Raw genomic sequence first — 24,007 nt, 5'->3', positions numbered from 1 at the left:
TGATGGTTGTGTAGTGTAAAGGTCTGCAGATGGGCACATAACGGTCATAGGACATGCAGGCCAGACCTCTGACGCCCCCCCACCCCCGTGCCCCCCTATAGGACGTAGAAGGATATCTGGGTTCTACAACAATTATAGGAGATGATTTTGTTCCCTGTCGAAATGCTCACAAACGAGTTGGGAATGCAGACATAAATTTCTGCATTCATACAAAATGCAGACAGAAATGCAGACAGAGATTTCCAGGAGGGAGAACCTATACAGGAATAAATACAGAGGCGTATGAAGGGGGGCACCAGGAGAGCGAGGGTGATGATGGTCAGATTGCTGGTGATGCTGAGCAGGAAGGCAAGGAGAAAAAAGGAGAAAAGGCAAACCTACAAGGTGGGGTCATCTGTCAGACCCGGGAGGATGAATTCTGTCACGGAGGTTCAGTTTCTCAGTGCCGACTTGATTCAATCTTGAACGGCAAGGGAAGATCATGGGAGAACCACAAGTGAGAAAAAGTAGATATGGTAGATAGAATCATAACGCTCGGACAAAAGGGCATCAGTGCTCCCAAACCTGAGTCAGTCAGTCAGTCAGACAGTCAATCATATTAACTGAGCTCTTACTGTGTGCAAAGTATTGTACTCAATGCTTGGGAGAGGACGATATAACAATATAAAAGACAGATACCCTGACCTCAACGAGCTTACAGTCTAGAGGGGGAGACAGGCATTAATATAAATAAATAAATTACAGATATGTATGTAAATGTCGTGGGGCTGGGAGGTGGATGAATGAAGGGAGCAAGTCAGGGTGACACAGGAGGGAGTGAGAGAAGAGGAAAGGAGGGCTTATTCAAGGAAGGCCTCTCCGAGGAGATATGCCTCCTCCGAGAGGCTTTGTAAGGGGGGAGTGCCATCGTCTGTTGGATATGATGAGGGAGGGAGTTCCAGGCTAGAGACGGGATGTGGACGAGGGGTCGGCAGGGAGACAGACGGGATCGAGGTACAATCAGAGTTAACATTAGAGAAAAGAAGTGTGCAGGCTGGGTTCTAGTAGGAGATTACTAAGGGGACTTGGAGACGATGACAAAGGGATGGATATTCCACCCAAATGTGGAAAGATCCCAGGACCTGGGTTCTAATCCTGGCTCCACCATTAGTTTGCTGTATGACTTTGGGCAAGTTACTTAATATGTCTGTACCTCGGTTGCCTTACCCATAAAATGGGGATTCAATACCTGTTCTCCCTCCTACTTAGATTGGGAGTCACATGAGGGACAGGGCTATGTTTGACCCGATTAATTTGTATCTACTCCAGAGCTTAGAACAGTGCTTGTCACATTGTAAATACCCTAATTAGGAGAACCTAGGTCCCCTGAGTCCCAGGTCTGTGCTATGCCCACTAGGGTACACTCCTTCCTCTTGCTATTAGTATTGTTACTAGAGAGTATTAAGCACTTTCCATGTGCTAAGAACAGTGCTAAGATCTGGGGTAGATTGTATTGCCTTATGCCGTCGAGTCATCTTCAACCCATAGCAACACCAAGGACACATCTCTTCCAGAATGCCCCACCTCCATCTGCAATCGTTCTGGTAGTGTAGCCATGGAGTTTTCTTGGTAACAATACAGAAGTGGTTTACCATTGCCTCCTTCCGTGCAATAAACGTGAGTTTTCACCCTTGATTCTCTCCAATGCCACTAAAGCCCAGCACAGGTAAGTTTTGACTTGTAGCAGATTGCCTTCCACTCACTAGCCACTGGCCAAGCTAGAAATGGAATGGGTATACCTCTGTGTGACTCTCCCTCTTGCAGTTGAGACTGGTAGAGTACTGGTAACTCTCCAGGCCTGACCCTGAGAGTGGACTGGGGTAGATATGAGACAATGAATGAGGCTCATATCCTGACCCAGCCAGGTTTCACAGTCTGAAAGACAGGACAGACAAATTCCTCTGTGGGCCTCATAAACCACTTTCACCAATACATTCAAGGCTCGCAAGGGAATATGGTCTCCCTATTATGGCCCTGCTGCAGGCCAAACTGAGGAGACCCGTTCATTTCCACTTCTTCTCAATCACTAGAAGCAGTGTGGCCCGGGCCTGGGAGTCAGAAGGAACTGGGTTCTAATCCCAGGTCTGCCACTTGTCTGCTATGTGACCTTGGGGAAATCACTTCACTTCTCTGGGTCTCAGGTCATTCATCCGTAAAACGAAGATTAAGAATGTGAGCCCCATACAGGACAGGGACTGTGTCCAACCTTGCATCTACCCCAGCACTTAGTACAGTGCTTGGCACATAGTAAATGCTTAACAAATACCTTAAAATAATAATCCCATAAGGCCTCCCATTCCTTGGTTCTGTGGAATCCTAACAGTTGGCTCACTGTGATCTCTTGCACATTAGAGATCATTCATTCATTCATTCATTCATTCAGTCGTATTTATTGAGCACTTACCTGTGTGCCGAGCACTGAACTAAGTGCTTGGGAAGTACAAGACGGCAACATATGGAGACGATCCTTACCCAACAACGGACTCCTAAAAAGGGGAGACAGACAACAAAACAAAACAAAACACGTAGACAGGTGTCAAAATCGTCAGAACAAATAAAATTATGGCTACACGCACATCATTAACAAAATGAATAAAATAATAAATGCGTACAATTAAAATGAATAGAGTAATAAATCTGTATAAATATATACAAGTACTGTGGGGAGGGGAAGGAGGTAGAGCTGGGGGGATGGGGAGGAGGAGAGGAAAAAGGGGGCTCAGTCTGGGAAGGCCTCCTGGAGGAGGTGAGCTCTCAGTAGGGCTTGGGAGAGAGGAAGAGAGCTAGCTTGGTGGATGTGTGGAAGGAGGGCATTCCAGGCCAGGGGAAGGACGTGTGCCGTGGGTCGACGGCGGGACAGGCGAGAATGAGGCCCAGTGAGGAGGTTAGTGGCAGGGGAGCGGAGGATGCGGGCCGGAGTGTAGAAGGAGAGAAGGGAGGTGAGGTAAGATGGGGCGAGGTGATGGAGAGCCTTGAAGGCGAGAGTGAGGAGTTTTTGCTTGATTCGTAGGTTGACAGGCACCCACCATAGATTTTTGAGGAGGGGAGTGACATGCCCAGAGCATTTATGTACAAAGATAATCCGGGGAGCAGAGTGAAGTATAGACTGAAGCGGGGACAGACAAGAGGATGGGAGAAGAGAGAGGAAGTTGATGCAGTAATCCAGTCGGGATAGGACGAGAGATTGAACCAGCAAGGTAGCAGTTTGGATGGAGAGGAAAGGGCGCATCTTGGCCATATTGTGGAGGTGAGACCGGCAGGTTTTGGTGACGGATCGGATGTGAGGGGTGAATGAGAGAACGGAGTCGAGGATGACACCAAGGTTGTAGGCTTGTGAAACGGGAAGGATGGTAGTGCCTGTTCCTTTCCAGCTCTCTCCTCCTTCTCGCCCTAACCGAAATATGGCTCACCCCAGATGACACGGTCTCTTCTGCTGCTCTCTCCAGCGGAGGCCTCTTCTCCTCCCACTTCCCCAGACTCACCGGAAAAGGAGGAGGTGTCTGTTTCCGTCTTGCACCCCAATGTCGCTTTCGCACTATCCCTCCTCCCCTTTCCCTTTCCATCACTTCTTTTGACGCCCATATCATTTGCCTCTACCACCTCTTCCAGATTCTTGTAGCCATCATCTAACGCCCCCCCGGTCCCACCTCCAACTTTTTTAAACGATTTTGACCCCTTTCTCACCTTCCTTCTCTCCTTTTCCATGACCACTCTGATCCTCAGAAACTTCGACATCCACATGAATGTTTCTGGTGACTCCTCTGTCGCCTGCCTTCTATCTCTCCTTGACGCTGCCAACCTCCTGCTCCACCCTACCTCCCCCACTCACCAACCTGGTCACACCCTCGACCTCATTATCTCCTACCACTGCACTATATCCACCCTCACCAACCCTTTAATCTCTCTCTTTGATCATGACCTTCTCACCTGCCTCCTCACTCACACTCCTCTCCCCTGTAAATCTATATTACTATCCCACAGAGACCTCCACTCTCCCGACCCCCTCCATCTTTCTCAGCGCATCATACTCCACCTTGCCTCTGTATCCTCTCAACCCACTCTTGACGACCAGATTACTGATCTTAACTCCACCCTCTCTACTCAAATCAACTCGCTCTCTCCCCTTTCCTTTCTCCACTCTCATACCACCAATCCGCTCTCGAGGGCAGAAAATTCTTGAAACTTTCTCTCTACCGAGAAAGGCAGACTCGGTTCAGAGGAGTTTCTTTGTGGGTTTCACAATCACGATAACTGGGCGGGTTTTATCTGTTTTGCTCACTGCAGGCCTACGAGGAACTAAAGAAAACATAGACATGTGCTCCAGAACAATGTTTTACACATAGTAAGCACATAACACATACCATACTCCCCTATAAATTGCCAATCAATCCATCAAGCGATAGTGTTTACTGAGTATTTACTGGTTGAAAAACATTTTACTGTGCCCATGGGAGAGTAGATCCCTGCCCTCAAGGAGTTTAAAATCTAGTGGGGGAGACAGATAATTAATTACAGATATGGCAAGTTAGAATATAAAAGTATGCACGTACACGTACCATAACACATACCATAAAATGATAACACATGCCATTATCGATCAATACTCACTCAAGCACTTACTATGTGCCAGCCCTGGGATAGATACAAATTCATCAGATTGGACGCATTCCTATCCCACATGGGGCTCATAATCTTTGTAGTTGACCATGGCTCATAGTCTGAATCCCCATTTTACTGTTGAGGATACAGAGGCACAGAAAGGTTAAGCGACTTGCCCAAGGTCACACAGAAGGCAAGTGGCAGAGCAGGCTGTGATATTTCTACTAGCCCATGTGGCTTCTCATGGGTAAATAGGTCATGGTCCAACATTGGGAAAGTATGTGGGACGAGCCCAATGTCCTATATTATGGGGGCTTCTTCGATGTGGGCTTTGAGCCTCCTGGATCTCACCTGTCTTTTGGAGAAGGAGTGTGGCCTTGTGGAAAGAGTCCCAGTCAGGGTGTCAGAGAACCCAAGTTCTAATCCCCGCTCTAACACTCGTCTGCTGTGTGTCCTTGGGAAAATCACTTACCTTCTCTGTGTCTCAGTTACCTCATCTATAAAGTGGAGATTAACTCTGTGAGTCCCATTTGGGACATGGACTGTGTCCAATCTAACCTGATTGTCTTGTATCTGCCCCATGCTTAGTACACTTAATAAATACCATTAAAGAAATTCTCATCTCTCCACCCTGTCCTCACTCCCTTCTGCATCCCTTAAACACTTGTGCCCTCATCCCTTCAGAACTTTGATACCTACCCATACCAACGACAAAGCTCTTAATTACATATCCTTATATGCTATTGCTTCCACTAACTAATTCATTTCATGACTGCTTCCCATGGTAAATTGTAGACCCCTTGAGGGCAGGATCATGTCTACCAATTCTGCTGTACCCTCCCGAATGCTCAGTACTGTGCTCTACACCCGGTAAGCTCTCAATAAATACGGTTGATTGATCAATTAACTAGATTTCCACTCTCTTCTAGACTGTAAGCTTGATGTGGATGGGGAACAAGTCTACCACCTCTGCTTCTTTGTACTCTCCCAAGTGCTTAATACAGTGTTCTCCACACAGTAATCAGTAATAAACGCTTAGTACAGTGCTCTGCACACAGTAAGCACTCAATAAATATGATTGAATAAACACCATTGATTGAATGGAAAGGTAAATTTTCAGTAAATTTTGGCAACAGGTGAAGGGAAAGCTGTCTTCTCTAGATAGGGAAGAAGTTTTCACTCACTCTTAGGAGGTGCAATTTCCTGACATGTGATGAATGAGAAAATTCAGATAATTAATTTTTTTGTATTTCCACATTTATGAAAAAAATCAACTCTCAACAATTGATCACCCTCATTTTCACTTGCATTGGAAGATTAAGAAACCCAACTAGAACACAGGAAGAAAGCCAAGTCGTGATTGAGGAGGTAGATTCTGAAGCAAACATTGATGACATAAAATATTTTATCTTTACACTGTGTAATGGGATGATGAAGGTGTAAAAGAAAGCATGCGCAAATATTTATACAGTCTTTATTCTGGTTTAGAAATGGGAGATCCAGAAAGGGAGTTTGTGAATATAAACAGAACTGGTTAACAGAAAAGTTTTTCTGCAGGCTACTGCAAAGAACATGGCTCTGAGAATCAGAAAACCAGGTTTCTATAGCTCTAATTCTGCCTGCTGCGTTTATGCCGTCGGTGGTGAAAGCCAAACGTCTTCAAAACCAGCAAAGCTCAAGCCAGTTGGGAGGCTAAATCAGAGCAACCCTAAGCATCACAAAGAACACAGAGAGAGAACAGTAATTATTCCCATAATAATAATAATAATAATAATAATAATAATAATAATAATAATGGTATTTGTTAAGTACTTACTATGTGCCCAGCACTATTCTAAGCACTGGGGTAGATACAAGATTATCAGGTTGTCCCACATGGGGCTCACAGTCTTAATCCCCATTTTACAGATGAGATAACTGAGGCACAGAGAAGTGAAGTGACTTGCACAAAGTCACACAGCTGACAAGTGGCGATCGGGATTAGAACCCATGACCTCTGACTTCCAATCCCGTGCTCTTTCCACTGAGCCACACTGCTTCTCTAAATAGGAGGGAGAACAGGTATTTCATCTAAATAGGAGGGAGAGCAGGTATTTCACCTCCATATTGCAGTTGAGGAAACAGACATAGGGAAGTAACATGACTTTCCCAAGGTCACCCAGCAGACAAGTGGCAGAGCAGGGATTAGAACCCATGTCTGTGCTCATTCCACTAGGCCAAGCTGCTGAATTGGAAAGCATATTACCTGGGAAAAATTACCAGGAGAATGAACGCAATTTATCTCTGATGAACTTTAAAACTCTACAAAAGCCCTAATATTTTCCCTCTTAGGAATTGAGACTTAGAGATGACTAGATCAAGTTTCGCTTAGTAGAGTTTGTTCCACCCAGAGGAACCCCAATTTCATAAACTCTTCTCTTTCTTCTACCCAACAGCAAATACCAATTAGAGCTTAGGGCTTAAGATGCATTGAAACTTTTTTCAGGTGCCTGAGGGAGCTGTTATATAGATAAGCTCTTCTATTTTCTGGCACCAATGATTTAACTTCCATCTTTCTTAATCACTACCCCAGCGTCTCATTTGTAGCCTCTCGAAGTTTATTTCTCATGAGCAAGTCAATTCCTCTTTGGATTAATTTGAAATGGAAATTAAATGATTATCTGTCCCTGGGCAGACTTTCTCATTTCAAAAGACCTGCTTCAGCTTTGTAGCATTACTCAGAATCAAGTCCTATGTCAGAAAAAATAATATCCCCTTTCCATCCTACCTATCTGATTAAATTGGATTAACTTGAAATGACAGTTAATGATTATGTATCCCTGGGCGGGCTTTCTCATTTCAAAGGAACTGCTTTAGCTTTGTGGCATTACTCAGACTCAAGTCTGATGTTAGAAATAAAACAAAATCCCCTTTCCATCCTGACCCTCTGTATTGTGGAAACTATTTTGTTCAGCTGGATTGGCCTTAAATTCAGTGGTGTAGATCTCTGTGGGATGTGTCACTATGGAAACTGACGCTCTGTGGTCATTTCTCAATCGATCAATCAATTGTACTTATTGACCGCTTACTGTGTGCATGGCACTTGCCTATGCACTTAGGAGAGTACAGTATCACAGAGTTGCTAAACGGATTCCCAGTGCACAAGGTGCTTCGAGTATAGAGGTGTTTCCTCTAGAAAGCAGGATGGGGCAATACAAACATGAAAGGAGAAGTAGCTGAAGATGGCAAGTTTTCTCCAACCAATAGGACTGCAATTCCTAAGTAAAGAGAAGCTGAAGATTGCCTCCAAGAACAGCAAATACAGGGTCAATCAATCAATGGCATTTATTTAGTGCTTCCTATGTGCTGAGCATTGTACTAAGCACTTGGGAGAGTACAACAGAGTAGGTAGAGACGTTTCCTGCCTGCAATGAGCTTACACTCAATAGGGAGAGACAGGCATTTATCAATCAATTAATGGTATTTATTTAGCCCTTATTGTGTAAAGGTCCTGTACTAAGAACTTGGGAGACATGCTACCTGCTCACAGTGAGCTTATGGTCTTGAGGAGGAGACAAACAATCAATCAGTCACTGGTATTTATTGTGCACTTACTACGTGCAGAACGTTTGCTAAATGCTTGGGAGAGTACAATACAATGGGTTTAGCAGACATGTTCCTTGCCCATAACGAACTTTAGAGGGGGAGATGGACATTGATAATAATAATAATAATAATAATGATGATGGCATTTATTAAGCTCTTACTAAGTGCTGGGGTAGATACAAGGTAATCAAGTTGTTCCACGTGGGGCTCACAGTCTTAATCCCCATTTTACAGATGAGGTAACTGAGGCACAGAGAAGTGAAGTGGCTTGACCAAGGTCACACAGCAGACAAGTGGTGAGCCGGGATTAGAACACACGTCCTCTGACTCCCAAGCCCGTGCTCTTGCCACTAAGCCATGCTGCTTAATTAATCAATCAATGGTATTTGTTGAGCACTTACTGTGTGCAGAGGACTGTACTAAGCGCTTAGGAGAGTATAATGCAATAGAGGTAGACGGGTTTGCTGCTCACAACGAGCTTACAATCTAGAGGGAATGTACATAAGTTCTGTGGGGTGAATATCAAACTGGAAGCAGCATGGCCTAGTGGCTCGATCCCGAGCCTGGGAGTCAGAAGGACCTGGGTTCTGATCCCAGCTCTGCCACATGTCTGCTGGGATTGAATGAATGAATGAATTAATGAATGAACACATTCTATCTGCTGTGTCACCTTGGGCAAGTCACTTCACTTCTCTGGGCCTCAGTTTCCTCATCATCTGTAGAATGGTCATTCGGACTGTGAGTCCCATGTGAGACAGAGATTTCATCCAACCTGATTAGCTTGTATCTATCTACCCCAGTGCTTATAACAGTGCTTGGCACATAGTAAGTACTTAAAAAATAGCATTATTTTTATTGTTATCATTATTATTATTGTTGTTGTTGTTATTCAGAGGGTTCTCCTAGCCAGAGTGCATATGACTCCTCCCTGGTTTTCCATTGGATAGTTACCTAAGAGCAGGCAATGCCCTATGTGTTCATTCATTCATTCATTCATTCATTCAATCATATTTATTGAGGGCTTACTATGCACAGAGCACTGCACTAAGCGCTTGGGAGAGTACAACGTAACAATAAACAGACACAGTCCCTGACCACGATGAGCATACCGTCTAGAGGGGTAAAGTGGTGTGAACAGAGCTGAGATTATTGCCTGACCCCCACACAAACCTTTCCCTGGTATATCCCCTATCTCCGAATAAAGACCCAAAGACAAAAATCCATCCATGAGCACAGCTTTGCCACCTCCCTGCCATGCATCATTTTTTATTTTATTTATAGAATTTGTTAAGTGCTTTCTCTGTAGCAGGCACTGTACTAAGTGCTGGGGTTGATACAAGTTTATCAGGTTAGACACAGTCTTTGTGCTATGTGGGGAATCACGGTTTTAAATCCCCATTTTAGAGATGAGATAACTGCAGCACAGAGAACTGAAGTGACTTGCCTAAGGTCACACAGCAAGTATGTGGTGGAATTAGTATTAGAACCCAGGTTCTCTGACTCGCGGGCCCATGCTCTTTCCATTAGGCAACACTGCTTCTCAGCAAAACTTGACAGCTCACAAAGAGATGGCTTTTGTGTGTGCACAATAGAACTGAGATGGTGGGTTTTGCTTTAGCCTTTTCAGCCCCTGCTCATCCAAAGGTGAATTTTACTTGTCTTCTGTGTGACCTTGGGCAAGTCACTCAACTTCTCTGTGCCTCAGTTACCTCATCTGTAAAATGGGGAATGAGACTGCGAGCCCTGTGTGGGATAGGGACTGTGTCCAACCAGATTTGCCTGAATCCACTCCAGCACTTAGTACAATGCCTGGCACATAGTACCTGCTTAACAAATACCATTGTTATTATTATTATTATTACTACCAGGGTTGTCTTCTTTGACTTCGATGTGGCCAAGGAATGTGTCTGTTTTTTGTTGTGTTGTAGTCGGTCAGTCAATCGTTTTTATTAAGCACTTACTGTGTGCAGAACAGTTAGGGAGAGTACAATACAACAATAAACTGACACCTTCCCTGCCCACAGAGAGCTTACAGTCTAAAGGGGGAGATGCTTAGTACAGGAATATGCACACAATAAGCGCTCAATAAATATGATTGATTGATTCAATTCAAAAGACAGGTAGATAAGAAGGAGCACACCCTAGTGCCAAGAGCACCAGCTTGGGAGTCAGAGGACCTGGGTTCATTCATTCATTCAATCGTATTTATTGAGCCCTTACTGTGTGCAGAGCACTGTACTAAGTGCTTGGGAAGTACAAATTGGCCACATATAGAGACTATCCCTATCCAACAACAGACTTGTCTGCTCTGTGACCTTGTCCAGTCACTTCACTTTTCTGTGCCTCAGTTCCTGCATCTACAAACCTACAATACACAGGTTTACACTGTGAACCTTCAGTAGGAGAGGGACCGTGTCCAACTCGATTAACTTATATCCACTGCACCACTGTGAAAAGTGCTTGACACGTAGTAAGTGCTTAGCAAATGCGATAAAAAAACATATATAGTATTAGTGAGTGTGCATATGTGTGTATGTGAAATTTAATTATATTTCTATACAAATTAATATATAATGTATTTGGCACTATATCTGCTTGTCTTCATCATTAAATTATAATGTCCTTGATGATATGGATCATGTCTTTTACTACTACTAAATGTTCTTAAGCATCTAATTTTGTGTTCTGAATACATTAGGTCCTCAATAAGTGCTTTTGCTGATAACAATGATGAGGATGATGTTAATATCAAATAACAAATGCCGTTTTTATTATTATTCATAATAATGGTATTTGCTAGTGCTTACTAAGAGTCAAGCACTAAGTAGTTACAAGTTAATCAGTTTGGACCCAGTCCCTGTCCCACATGGGACTCACAGTCTGAGTAGGAGTACGAATAGGTAATGAATCACTATTTTCCAATTGGGGAAACTGAGGCACAGAGCAGTTAGGTGACTTGCTCAGATTCAAACAGCAGGAAAGTGGTAGAGCCAGGATTAGAACCTAGTTCCTCTGGCTCCTAAGCCCGACTTCTTTTTGCTAGGGCACACTGTTCCTCAGTTACCTAAGTATTTGTTAAGCGCTTTTTATGTGCCAAACACAATGTGATCGGACACCGTCCCTGCTACCCATGAAGCTCACAATCTAAGGGGGAGGGAGAACAGGTATCTTTGCCCCTTTTTACAGATGAGAGAACTGAGGCACAGACTAGTGAAGTGGTATATCCAATGTCACATAAGAGGCCAGTAGCAGATCTGTGATTAAACATGCTGACCAAAAAAGCTGTTCACAACCCCAGATGCCAGGCCCAGCTCTGAAACACCATAATAATAATAATAATAATGATAATAATAATAATAATGGTATTTGTTAAGTGCTTACTGTATGTCAAGCACTGTTCTAAGTGGTGGGATAGATACAATCTAATCGTGTTAGATACAGTCCCTGTCCCACATGGGTCTCACAGTCTTAATCCCCATTTTCGAGATGAGGTAACTGTGAAGTCACTTGCCCAAGGTCACACAACAGAAAAGTGGCAGAGTGCGGATTAAAATCCAAGTCCTTCTGACTCCCAGGCCCATACTCTATCTGTTAGGCCACCCGGCATTTCTATTGTGAATTAGAGACAGGAAAGCAGAAGGGAGGACTGGATTGAATCTGTCCAGTCCTTTGCACAAATTATTTAATTGATCCGTGTCTTTCTGGAGACCTCAAGGATCTATTCCCTGAAGCCACAAAAGACCTCAAAAAGTCTTACTGAGCCCAAACCAGAGCCCTTTGGAGAGAAGGTAGCACCATTCTTCATGTGAGATAGGTGAGAGGGCTTTTATGGATGATGGTAAGCTAACATTTCTTGTGCTGCTTTTAATTTTTTGCACCTGCTCTCTGGCACCTTCATTCTAGGGAATTTCCATCAGTGAAAACTAACCTAGCTCCTAGAACTCCAAATCCTTTTAGCCAGGAGAGTGAAATGTGGATCTAATTCTCTATCTTTGGAAGTATTTAAGGATAGATTAGCCTCAAAACTGAATGATCTCCTTATTGATTCATTCATTCATTCAATCGTATTTATTGAGCGCTTACTGTGTGCCGAGCACTGTACTAAGCGCTTGGGAAGTACAAATCGGCAACATATAGAGACAGTCCCTACCCAACAACGGGCTCACAGTCTACAAGGGGGAGACAGACAACAAAATAAAACGAGTAGACAGGTGTCAATTCACCTACCTTCAGATGGATTATCAATCTATCAATTAATGATATGTATTGAGCACTTACAGTGTGAAGAGCAACCAATCAATGGTATTTATTGAGCAGTTGCTATGTGCAGAGCACTGTGCTAAGCTCTTGGGTGAGTACAATACAACGGATTTGGTAGACACCTTCCCAGCTTACATTCTATAGAGGGAGACACACATTAACACAAATAAATACATTATGGGTATGTACATAAGAGCTGTGGGGCTGAGGGTGAGGTTAATATCAAGTGTTCAGAGGTTACAGATGAAAGTGTGTAGACGATGCAGAAGGGAGAGAAAGTTGGGGGAAAGAGTGCTTAACATGGGAAGGCCTCTTGGAGGAAATGTCAGTTTAATAAGGATGTGAAGGTGGGGAGAGTGGTGGACTGTCAAATACGAAGAGGGACAGAGTTCCAGGCCAGAGGCCTGATATGGGTGAGAGGTCGGCGGTGAGAGAGATGAGATCGCGGTACAGTGAGTAGGTTGGCGTTAGAGGAGCAAAGTGTGTGCGCTGGACTCTAGCAGGAGATCAGGGAGGTAAAGTAGGAAGGGGTTGAACTGATTGAGTGTTTTAAAGCTGATGGTAAGAAGTTTCTGTTTGTCGTGGAAGTGGATGGGCAACTACTGGAGGTTCTTGAGTAGCAGGAGCACGTGGATTGGATGTTTTAGAAAAATGATACAGACAGCAGAGTGAAATACGGACTTGAGTGGGGAGAGACAGGGGGCAGATAACTCAGTGGGAAGTCCGAAACAGTGATCAAGGTGGGATACGATAAGTGCCTGGATTAATGTTATAGAAGTTTGGACAGAGAACAAAGGGTGGGTTTTAGTCATGCTGTGAAGATTGAACCGATATGATTTGGTGACCGATGGAATATGTGGGTTGAAAGAGAGAGACGAGTCGTGGGTAATACCAAGTTTATTGGGCTTGTGAGAAAGTGAGGGTGATGGTGCCTTCTACAGTGATGGGAGAAATATTGGGAGAACAGGGTTTAGGTGAGAAGATGAGGAGTTCTGTTTGGGACATGCTAAGTTTGGGGTGTTGGCGGGACATCCAAGTAAAAATGTCCTGAAGGCAGGAGGAATTGTGAGACTACAGAGAAGGAGAGAGGTCAGGGCTGGAGATGAAAATTTGTGATTATCAGTGTAACGATGGTAATTGTAGCCATGGGAGTGAATGAATTCTCCAAAGGAGTAGGTGTAGACAGAGAATAGAAGAGGACACAGAAATGAGCCTTGAAGAGCCCCCACCGTCAGAGGATGGGAGACGAGGGGCCCGTGAAAGAGATTGAGAATGAGCAGACAGACAGATAGGAGAACTAGGAGAGGACGGTGTCACTGAAGCCGAGGTTGGATAATGTTTCCAAAAGGAGATGGTCGACGGCTGAGAGGTCGAGGAGGATTAGGATGGAATAGAGGCCAGAAGATCTGTCGAGAAGAACGTTATTGGTGACTTTAGAGGGGGCTGTTTCTGTGGAGCGAAGTGGGTGGAAATCAGATTGCAGGGGATCAAGGAGAGAATTGGAGGAGAGGAAGTGGAGACAGATCCAAGCACTCACCCAGCCCTTCAATGCTCATGTCCAAACCCTTATAACCTATTTCCACTATCCCTGGATTATTTTAATGACGGCTTCCCCCAGTAGATTGTAAGTCCCATATGGACAAAGTTTACATCTACTGAATCATACTTTCCCAATCGCTTAGTACAGTGCTCTGCCCACAGTGCACACTCAGTAAATACCATTGATGGATTGATTGAGTGGAAAGTCTCCCTTCCAGTTCTATGACTAAATGATTCAATGTGGAAAAATAAAAAGGCAATAAAAGTAGTTTGAACAGTTTGTGCATGAGAGAGAATTTAGGTTCAATCCACAGTTTATCAAAAACCATGTCCTCATCAAATATTTGAATCTATTCTTTTACTCCATTTTGTCCACTCAACCTGAGTTTCTCACATTGTCTTTGCTTCTGGATGCTTCTGGATGTCCGCCCGCCACCTAAAGCTCAACATGTCGAAGACTGAGCTCCTTGTCTTCCCTCCCAAACCTTGTCCTCTCCCTGACTGTCCCATCTCTGTTGACGGCACTACCATCCTTCCCGTCTCACAAGCCCGCAACCTTGGTGTCATCCTCGACTCCGCTCTCTCATTCACCCCTCACATCCAAGCCGTCACCAAAACCTGTCGGTCTCAGCTCCGCAACATTGCCAAGATCCGCCCTTTCCTCTCCATCCAAACCGCTACCCTGCTCATTCAAGCTCTCATCCTATCCCGTCTGGACTACTGCACTAGCCTTCTCTCTGATCTCCCATCCTCGCGTCTCTCTCCACTTCAATCCATACTTCATGCTGCTGCCCGGATTATCTTTGTCCAGAAACGCTCTGGACATATCACTCCCCTCCTCAAAAACCTCCAATGGCTACCGATCAATCTGCGCATCAAGCAGAAACTCCTCACCCTGGGCTTCAAGGCTCTCCATCACCTCGCCCCCTCCTACCTCACCTCCCTTCTCTCCTTCTACTGCCCAGCCCGCACCCTCCGCTCCTCCACCACTAATCTCCTCACTGTACCTCGCTCTCGCCTGTCCCGCCATCGACCCCCGGCCCACGTCCTCCCCCGGGCCTGGAATGTCCTCCCTCTGCCCATCCGCCAAGCTAGCTCTCTTCCTCCCTTCAAGGCCCTGCTGAGAGCTCACCTCCTCCAGGAGGCCTTCCCAGACTGAGCCCCTTCTTTCCTCTCCCCCTCGTCCCCCTCTCCATCCTCCCGTCTTACCTCCTTCCCTTCCCCACAGCACCTGTATATATGTATATATGGTTGTACATATTTATTACTCTATTTATCTATTTATTTATTTATTTTACTTGTACATTTCTATCCTACTTATTTTATTTTGTTGGTATGTTTGGTTCTGTTCTCTGTCTCCCCCTTTTAGACTGTGAGCCCACTGTTGGGTAGGGACTGTCTCTGTGTGATGCCAATTTGTACTTCCCAAGCGCTTAGTACAGTGCTCTGCACATAGTAAGCGCTCAATAAATACGATTGATTGATTGATTGATTGATTTACATTCCAGGGAGTTGACAGTTATTTTTTATGGTATTTGTTAAGTGCTTACTATGTGTCAAGCACACTTCTAAACGCCAAGATAGATATGAGATAATCAGGTTGGACACTGGATAGTCGTTGGAAATAGGCAATGAAAATCTTCCAAATGGTGAAAATTGGTTTTAGAAAGCTTTGGGCACAGGTCTGTCATTGGAAATAGGCAATGAAAATCTTACAAATGGTGAGATTTGGTTTCAGAAAGCTGGACGAAATATTGGGACCCTTCTATTCTTTTATGGTATTGGTTAACTGCTTTCTAAGTGCCAGGCCCAGTTCTAAGCACTGGGGTAGATACACGATAATCAGGTAAGACACGGTCCCTGTCCCATATAGGCCTCACATTCCAAATCAGATTTAATCCCCATTTTACTGATGAGGAAACCGAGGCACAGAGAAGTTAGGTGACTTGCCTAAGGCCACCCAGCCGACAAGGGGCAGATTTGGGATTAGAACCCAGGGCCCCCTGACTTGCAGGCCTGTGCTGTTTTCACTAGGGCAAGTTCCTTCTGTTCTGCCAACATCTCATTCTACTGGCAGACAAAATAATAAGTTCAGTGGCCTATTGTCTCAGGAGATGGTATTTTCCTATTCTAATATTAAGTCTGTAGAAAGTAAAGGGACAAGTATTTTTAATAGTGTAACAAAACATTAGTCTTTCTTGAAAAGACCGTTTTCTTCTGTTAGGAAAGTACATTTATTATGGTATTTATCAAGTGTTTACTATGTGTCAATCAGAGAAGCAGCATGGTTTAGTGAATAGAGCACGGGCCTGGGAATCAGCAGACCTGGGTTCAAATCCTGACTCCACCACTTGTCTGCTTTGTGCTCTTGGGGAGTCACTTAACTTCTCTGAGCCTCGTTTACCTTCTCTGTAAAATGGGAATTAAGGCTGTGAGCTCCATGTGGGAGATGGATGGTGACCAACTTGATTATTTTATTCCTATCCTAACACTTAGTATAGGGTCTGGTATGTAGTAAGTGCTTAACAAATACCATTAAAGAAAATGAAATCACTGTTCTAAGTGTTGGGGTGGGTAGAAAGTAATCAGATTGGACTCAGTCCCAATCTAAGTAAATAGATTTATCTGGATTTTGGGTTTTCCCAAGTATGGTTGACTTTCTTCCTGTTTCCTCTATTGGTCTGGGTTGATTCTTTTGCAGCCTTTATAATTCAGAAGACAAAAAGCAGGGTTTCTGTGACCCATAATGGATTATTTGGAGAGAAGTAGAAAATATTGCCACTCCGTCATTTCCCCGAGACTTAATTGAAATGGTCTGATTATTTTTAGTAGTGAATGCGCTCTAGTTTCTACAGAAATTAGAGAAACAGTGAGGCCTGCTGCAAAGATCACCGTCCTGGCAGTCTGGGGATCTGGGTTGTAATCCTGACTACTCCACTAGTCTGCTGTGGGACCTTTGGCAAATCATTTCACTACTCTGTGCCTCAGTTACCTCATTTATAAAAGGCGATTCACTACCTGTTCTCCATCCTACTTAGACTGTAAGCCCCATGTGGGACCTGATCATTTTGCATCTACCCTAGTGCTTAAAACAGTGCTAGGCACATAATAAGCACTTAAACAATAACACCATTAAATATAGAAAATTTTCGTTGAAGTGCATCCCGGATGATCTTGCTTTGAATTTGGGGAGCAACGTGAACTCCATCTTAGAGTATGGGACAGGGACTGTGCCCAACCTGATCGTCTTGTATCGACCCCAGCGCTCGGCATATTGCTTGAGACATAGTAAGTGCTTAACAAATGCCATTATTATATCATTATATATCATGGTCTAGCAGATTTGAAGCAGAAAGGAGTCCCAGGAAGTGGGAAGTGTGCGAGCAATTGGTTTAAGGTGAGAGAGTTGAGAGTGAGGGACAATTAGGAGGAGAAAAGAACATGCGATTTGAATGCAGGGAATAATTTAGAATGTGAAGACTGTGAACTCCGTGTTGTAAGCTCACTGTGGGCAGGGAACGTGTCTACCAACTCTAATGAATAATAATAATAATTATAATAAGAAGAATAATTGTGGGACTGGTTAAGTGTTTTCTATGTGCCAAGCACTATTCTAAGTGTGGGGGGTAGATACAAGTTAATCAGGTTGGATACAGTCCCTGGCCCTCATTGGGCTTACGCTCTTAATCCCTATTGAGGTAACTGAGGCCCAGAGAAGTTTCTTCCCGTCTCACAAGCCCACAACCTTGGTATCATCCTTGACTCTGCTCTCTCTTTCACCCCACGCATCCAACCCATCGCCAAAACTTTCTGGTCTCACCTTCACAACATTACCAAGATCTGCCCTTTCCTCTCCATACAAACCGCTACCTTGTTGGTAAAATCTCTCACCCTATCCTGACTAGATTACCGCATCAGCATCCTTTCTGATCTCCCATCCTCCTGTCTCTCCCCACTTCAGTCTATACTTCACTCTGCTGTCAAGATTATCTTTATACATAAACGCTCTGGGCATGTCACTCCCCTCCTCGAAAATCTCCAGTGGTTGCCTACCAAACTTCGCATGAAACCAAACCTTCTCACTATTGGCTTCAAAGCTCTCCATCACCTTGACGCCTCCTACCTCACCTTCCTTCTCTCCTTCCACAGCCCAGCCTGCACCCTCTCCTCCTCTGTCGCTAACCCCCCTTCCCCATCCCCCCGCCTTACCTCCTTCCCCTCCCCACAACACCTGCATATATGTATATGTCTGTACATATTTATTACTCTATTTATTTATTTGACTTGTACATATTTATTCTATTTATTTTGCTTTGTTAATGTGTTTTGTTTTGTTGTCTGTCTCCCCCTTCTAGACTGCGAGCCCACTGTTGGGTAGGCACCGTCTTTATATGTTGCCAACTTGTACTTCCCAAGCGCTTAGTACAGTGCTCTGCACACAATAAGCACTCAATAAATGCGATTGAATGAATGAATGAACCTCCTCACTGTGCCGCGTTCTCACCTGTCCCGCCTTCGACCCCTGGCCCACATCCTATCTCTGGACTGGAATGCCCTCCCTCCAAACATTCGCCAAACTAGCTCTATTCCTCCCCTCAAAGCCCTACTGAGAGCTCACTTCCTCCAGGAGGCCTTCCCAGACTGAGCCCCCTTTTTCCTCTGCTCCTCCTCCCCTCCCAATCTCCCCTACTCCCTCCCTCTGCTCTACCCCCTCCTCCTCTGCACAGCACTTGTGTATATTTGTACATATTTATTACTTTATTTTATTGATGATGTGTATATATCTATAATTCTATTTATCTATTTTGATGGCATTGACGCCTGTCTACTTGCTTTGTTTTGTTGTCTGTCTCCCCCTTCTAGACTGTGAGCCCGTTGTTCGGTGAGGATTGCCTCTATGTGTTCCCGAATTGTACTTTCCAAGCATTTAGTACAGTGCTCTCTGCGTACAGTAAGCGCTCAATAAATATGATTGAATGAATGAATAAATGTAAGTAGCTTGCTCAAGGTCACACGGCAGACATGTGGCATAGCTGGGATGATAACCTAGGTCCTTCTGACTCCCAAGCCCGTGCTCTATCCAATAAGCCACTTGAGAATTTTTACTACTCCACTGACTTTTTAATTCATTTCCCACTTGCATTCTCAAACATTTCTCTATTTTTCGCTCAATGCCATCAGGATTCCATTATGGAAAACGAAACAACGGTGAAGGAATTCATCCTACTCAGACTGACAAGTGATCCGGAATTCTAAGATGTGTTTTTCTGCTTTCTTTTCCTCACTTATGCATTGAGCATCATCGGCAATCCGACCATCATCACCTTCACCCTGCTGGATTTCCCACCTGCACACCCCCATGTACTTCTTTCTCCGCAACATCACTTTCTTGGAGATCTCCTTCACCTCTATCTTTGTTCCCAAAATGCTGGTCAACATCGGCACCGGGGACAAGACCATATCTTTCACTGGCTGCACTATAACAGAGTTGGTAGACACGTTCCCTGCCCACAGTGACCATAAAGTCTACAGTCTAGAAGTCAAAATTAGGTGGAAAGAGCACGGACCTGGGAGTCAGAGGACTTGGGTTCTCATCCTGGCTCCTCTACTTGCCAGCTGGGTAACTTTGGGCAAGTATCTTCATGGCTGCGTGCCTCACGTTCCTCATCTGTAAAATGATATAATAATAATTATGGTATTTATTAAACACTTACTGTGTGCCAGGCACTATACTAAGCACTGGGGTGAATACAAGCAAATTGGGTTGGACACAGTCCCTCTCCCATGTGGGCTCACAGTCTCGAGCCCCATTTTACAGATGAGGTAACTGAGGCACAGAGAGGTTAAGTGACTTGCCCAAGGTCACACAGCAGACAAGTGGAAGAGCCGGGAATGGAACCTTCTGACTCTCAGGCCCATGCTCTATCCACCTCACCACGGTGCTTCTAGTTTAGAAACTAGACCTTCAGGACAGCTTGAAAAAAAAATCCCATTCCTGAGCTAAGAGACTGCAGTGAAGAAATTCATCGACTCCCACTAGCAAAAAAGGCCAGACAAATACATTCACTCCATGCCCTAACGGCGTAACTTTTTGAGCTATGCTCCAGGATTGTTCATTCCAGTTCTCTGACAAGATTTCAAAGTTTTCCAGAGATGAAAAGGTACAAAAGGTACAAAAGGTACAAAAACGATATCTTTATGAAGTCTGTCCCCTACCGTAAAAATTCCTCCTAAAATCTCAGCCCACTTCCACCCTCTGCCCGCCCCCCCCGGGGGCACAATATGAAAAGGTGGTACCTGTGAAAAGTAGACTCAGTTGGGGGATGATGGGGGAGGGGTAGAGGCGTAGAGAAAACCATTCATTTTATTCAACCGTGTTTATTGAGAGCTTACTGTGTGCAGAGCACTGTATTTAGGGCTTGGGAAGTACATCATCATCATCATCATCAATCGTATTTATTGAGCGCTTACTATGTGCAGAGCACTGTACTAAGCGCTTGGGAAGTACAAATTGGCAGCACATAGAGACAGTCCCTACCCAACAGTGGGCTCACAGTCTAAAAGGGGGAGACAGAGAACAAAATCAAACATACCAACAAAATAAAATAAATAGGATAGATATGTACAAGCAAAATAAATAAATAAATAGAGTAATAAATATGTACAACCATAAGCAGCACCAGGTAACCGCAAAAACCTCGGTACCTCAGGACCCCCAAATCCCATCCCTTCCCGGCCGCTCCCGCCCATTCCACGCTGAGGCCTCGGGCTCTTCCCCGAGGAGGGACCCCCCCAAGCTGGACTTACTGTGGCCCAGGTAGGGACGAGATCGCACTTGTTCAGGACAAAGATGAGGTGCTTCCAGGGTTTCTCTTTCTTCAGGTAGGCCTCGATGTGAGGGGAGCGAGTGCCGATTGGGTCCCGGGCGTCAAGGACTTGGACCACAACGTCCGAAGAATCGGCAACGTGTAGAGACGGTCCCTACCCAACAATGGGTTCATCTAAATGCACACCACTTATTCTGCTTTCTCAAGCTACATATCACCTCACATGCATGGACAGTGATTTAGAGAGGAACATCACAAAAATTTTCCATACTCCCTTCAGTACCTCTTCTCTCGCCTACTTAGAGAACGAACCTCATGTGGGACAAGGACTGTATCTGACCTGATTATCTCTTGTCTACCCCAGCGCTTGGTATAATGCTCGCCACATAGTAAGTGCTTAACAAATATGATAATTATTGTGATTATTATACGTCCAGGTTTAAATAACTGAACTTTAGTGCCATTGTCATTGAAGCTGAAATATAATTTTCACAATTACAAGGTGCCCAAGTTAAATTCCACTACAATGACTTTATTATTGATCATTGTTTTGGACGTAACAAAAAAGGTATTTGAAAAGTAAAATACCCTAACAGCTGGCATTGTCTCACCTTAAATAATCCAATATAATGCCAGCTGTATTAGGTTCATTTTTTTACTTTTCAAATAACTATGAAAGCATCCAAATTTTTAAATAGCTAATAGACTATAATAATAATAACAATATTTGTTAAGCACTCATGCGTCAAGCACTGTTCTAAGCGCTGAGGAGAAGGGATATAAGATAATCAGATTGTCCCACGTGGGTCTCAGTCTTAATCCTGATTTTACAGGTGAGATAACTGAGGCAGAGAGAAGTTAATGGACTTTCCCAAAGTCACACAGCTAACAATTGGCAGAGCCAGGATTAGAACCCCTATCCTCTGACTCCCAAGCCCGTGCTCTTTCCACTGAGCCATGCTGCTTCTCTACCACCAGGGCTTAATATTCATCCCATACTCAGCTCCACATCACTTATGTACATACCCACAAATTTTTATTTATTTTAGTGTCCTTCCCTCCCTCCCTCTCTTCCTTCCTTCCTTCCTCCCTTCCTTCCTTCCTTCCTTCCTTCCTTCCTTCCTTCCCGAGTGTACTTTGGCAATAAGTTGTGACCATGTCAGCTCTCTGGCACTGATGACACCAGCGACGGGTAGCAACAGCTTATCCGTCAGGTTGCCATGGTTTCCCCAGTTTAGGAGGCTCAGCACAGCACCCAAAAAGTAAAAAGTCAAAGCAGCTGCTTGAAAATAATTCCACCCTCAAGAGGTAATCAATCAATCAATCATTGTATTTATTCATTTATTTATTTTAATGGCATTTGTTAAATCCTTACTATGTGCCAGGTACTTTACTAAATGATGGGATAGATACAAACTAATCAGGTCAGATGCAATCCATGACCCACATGGGGCTCACAGTCTTAATCCCCGTTTTACAGATGATGGAACGGAGGCCCAGAGAAGTCAAGTGACTTCCCCAAGGTCACACAGCAGACAAGTGGCGGAGGTGGAATTAGAACCCAGGTTCTCTGACTCCCAGGCCAGGTCTCCTCTCACTAGACTACCAACTCTATTGTACTCTCCCAAGTTCATAATACAGTGCTCTGCATACAATAAGTGCTCAATAAATACCACTTATTTATTGACTGAGTCTTATGCACATTGGTTCACCATTCTAGACTGTAAGCTCTTTGTGGGCAGGAAAAAATTCTACCAGCTCCATTATAGTGTATTCTCCTTATATATATTGATGTCTCCCAAGGGCATAGGATAGTGCCCTGCACCCAGTAAGACAGGCAGTATGGCTGAATGGATATAGCATGGACCTGGAAGTCAGAAGGTCCTGGGTTTTTATCCCAGCTCTGCCACATGCTTGCTGTGTGACCTTGGGCAAATCACTTAGCTTCCCTAGGCCTCAGTTACCTCATCTGTGAAATGGGGATTAACCTGATTACTTTATATCTACCCCAGCGCTTAGAACAGTGCTTGGCACATAGTAAGGGCTTCACAAACACCCTAATAATAATAATCATATTATATAATAATAATAATTATTATTGAACATTATTCATTGAAGTCTGTCTGCCCTTCAAGACTGTAATATCACTGAGGGCAGGGAACATGCCTACCAACTCTGTTATATTGTACTCTCCCAAGTGCTGAGTACAGTGCTGTGCACACAATAAATGCTGAATAAATGTGATTGATAGATTGATGGACATTTGGTGTCACCCTGCTGAGCAGAACCAATGTCTCTGTCCCCATGAGGCAAGTCCAGATCAACTTTTACCAAAATGGGGAAGGGGAGATCCCAATGCAGACAGAACTGGGGTGATGATGATGATGGTATTTGCTAAACGTTTACTATGTCTCATGCAGCGTTCTAAGCACTGAGGGAGATACAAGGTAATCAGGTTGGACCTGATCCGTGTCCCACATGGGGCTCTCAGTCTTAATCCCCAATTTACAGATGAGGTAACTGAGACCCAGAGAAGTGAAGTGACTTGCCCAAGATCACACAGCAGATAAGTGGCAGAGCCAGGATTAGAACCCAGGTCCTTTTGATGCCCAGGCTTGTGCTCTCTCCACTAGGCCATACTGCTTCCCAGAGTTGGAGGCAGGCTACCACCTCAAGCCCCATCAGGAAGACAGAAGCCGCCTTAACTACACCTATAACCGCCTGAGCCCTGGGGGATGAGGGACAAGACCCCTTCATCACTAGTTCGGTGCCATTCCGTCTGGGACGCCTGGTCACCCTATTCTGGTGGGATGAGGTGTGCAGACAGGGATCCTTCCGGGTCCTTCCTATGAGGGACCCATGTTGGAAACTGGAGATTCTGTCTTCCAGAATCTTCTCATCCTCCTGTCCTCGGAAACCATGGGGAAGGGACTGATGACTGAGAATGTGAAGGACAACATCAGGTGACTGTTCATCAGTAAACCTGACTTCTCTTTCACATTTATTAAAATGCTCAGCATGATGGACTGTCACCCACAGTGGAGGATGAAGAGGGTGACCAGGGCCACGACTCCTTTGACTGCTCTGACCTCAGGCATCATCCCGGAGGTGTCGGACCTGCCGGTGGTCCTTGTACAGGACCCAGACCAGGTAGCCAC

At 44.6% G+C, this 24,007-nt stretch overlaps 1 non-coding gene across 1 annotated transcript; it reads right to left on the bottom strand.

Annotated features, from left to right (window-relative positions):
- Window positions 1-1,715: 1,715 nt before the first annotated feature.
- LOC119922519 lies at window positions 1,716-1,853 on the bottom strand. The gene has a single exon (XR_005448655.1). It is a non-coding gene; the product is annotated as a small nucleolar RNA SNORA7 (small nucleolar RNA).
- Window positions 1,854-24,007: the final 22,154 nt, after the last annotated feature.

Source organism: Tachyglossus aculeatus, unplaced genomic scaffold (genome assembly GCF_015852505.1).
Source record: "Tachyglossus aculeatus isolate mTacAcu1 unplaced genomic scaffold, mTacAcu1.pri scaffold_105_arrow_ctg1, whole genome shotgun sequence".
In the NCBI taxonomy this organism is placed as follows: domain Eukaryota; kingdom Metazoa; phylum Chordata; class Mammalia; order Monotremata; family Tachyglossidae; genus Tachyglossus; species Tachyglossus aculeatus.
Note: the sequence above shows the minus strand (reverse complement) of the source record. Positions and strands in the feature narration are given on the sequence as shown.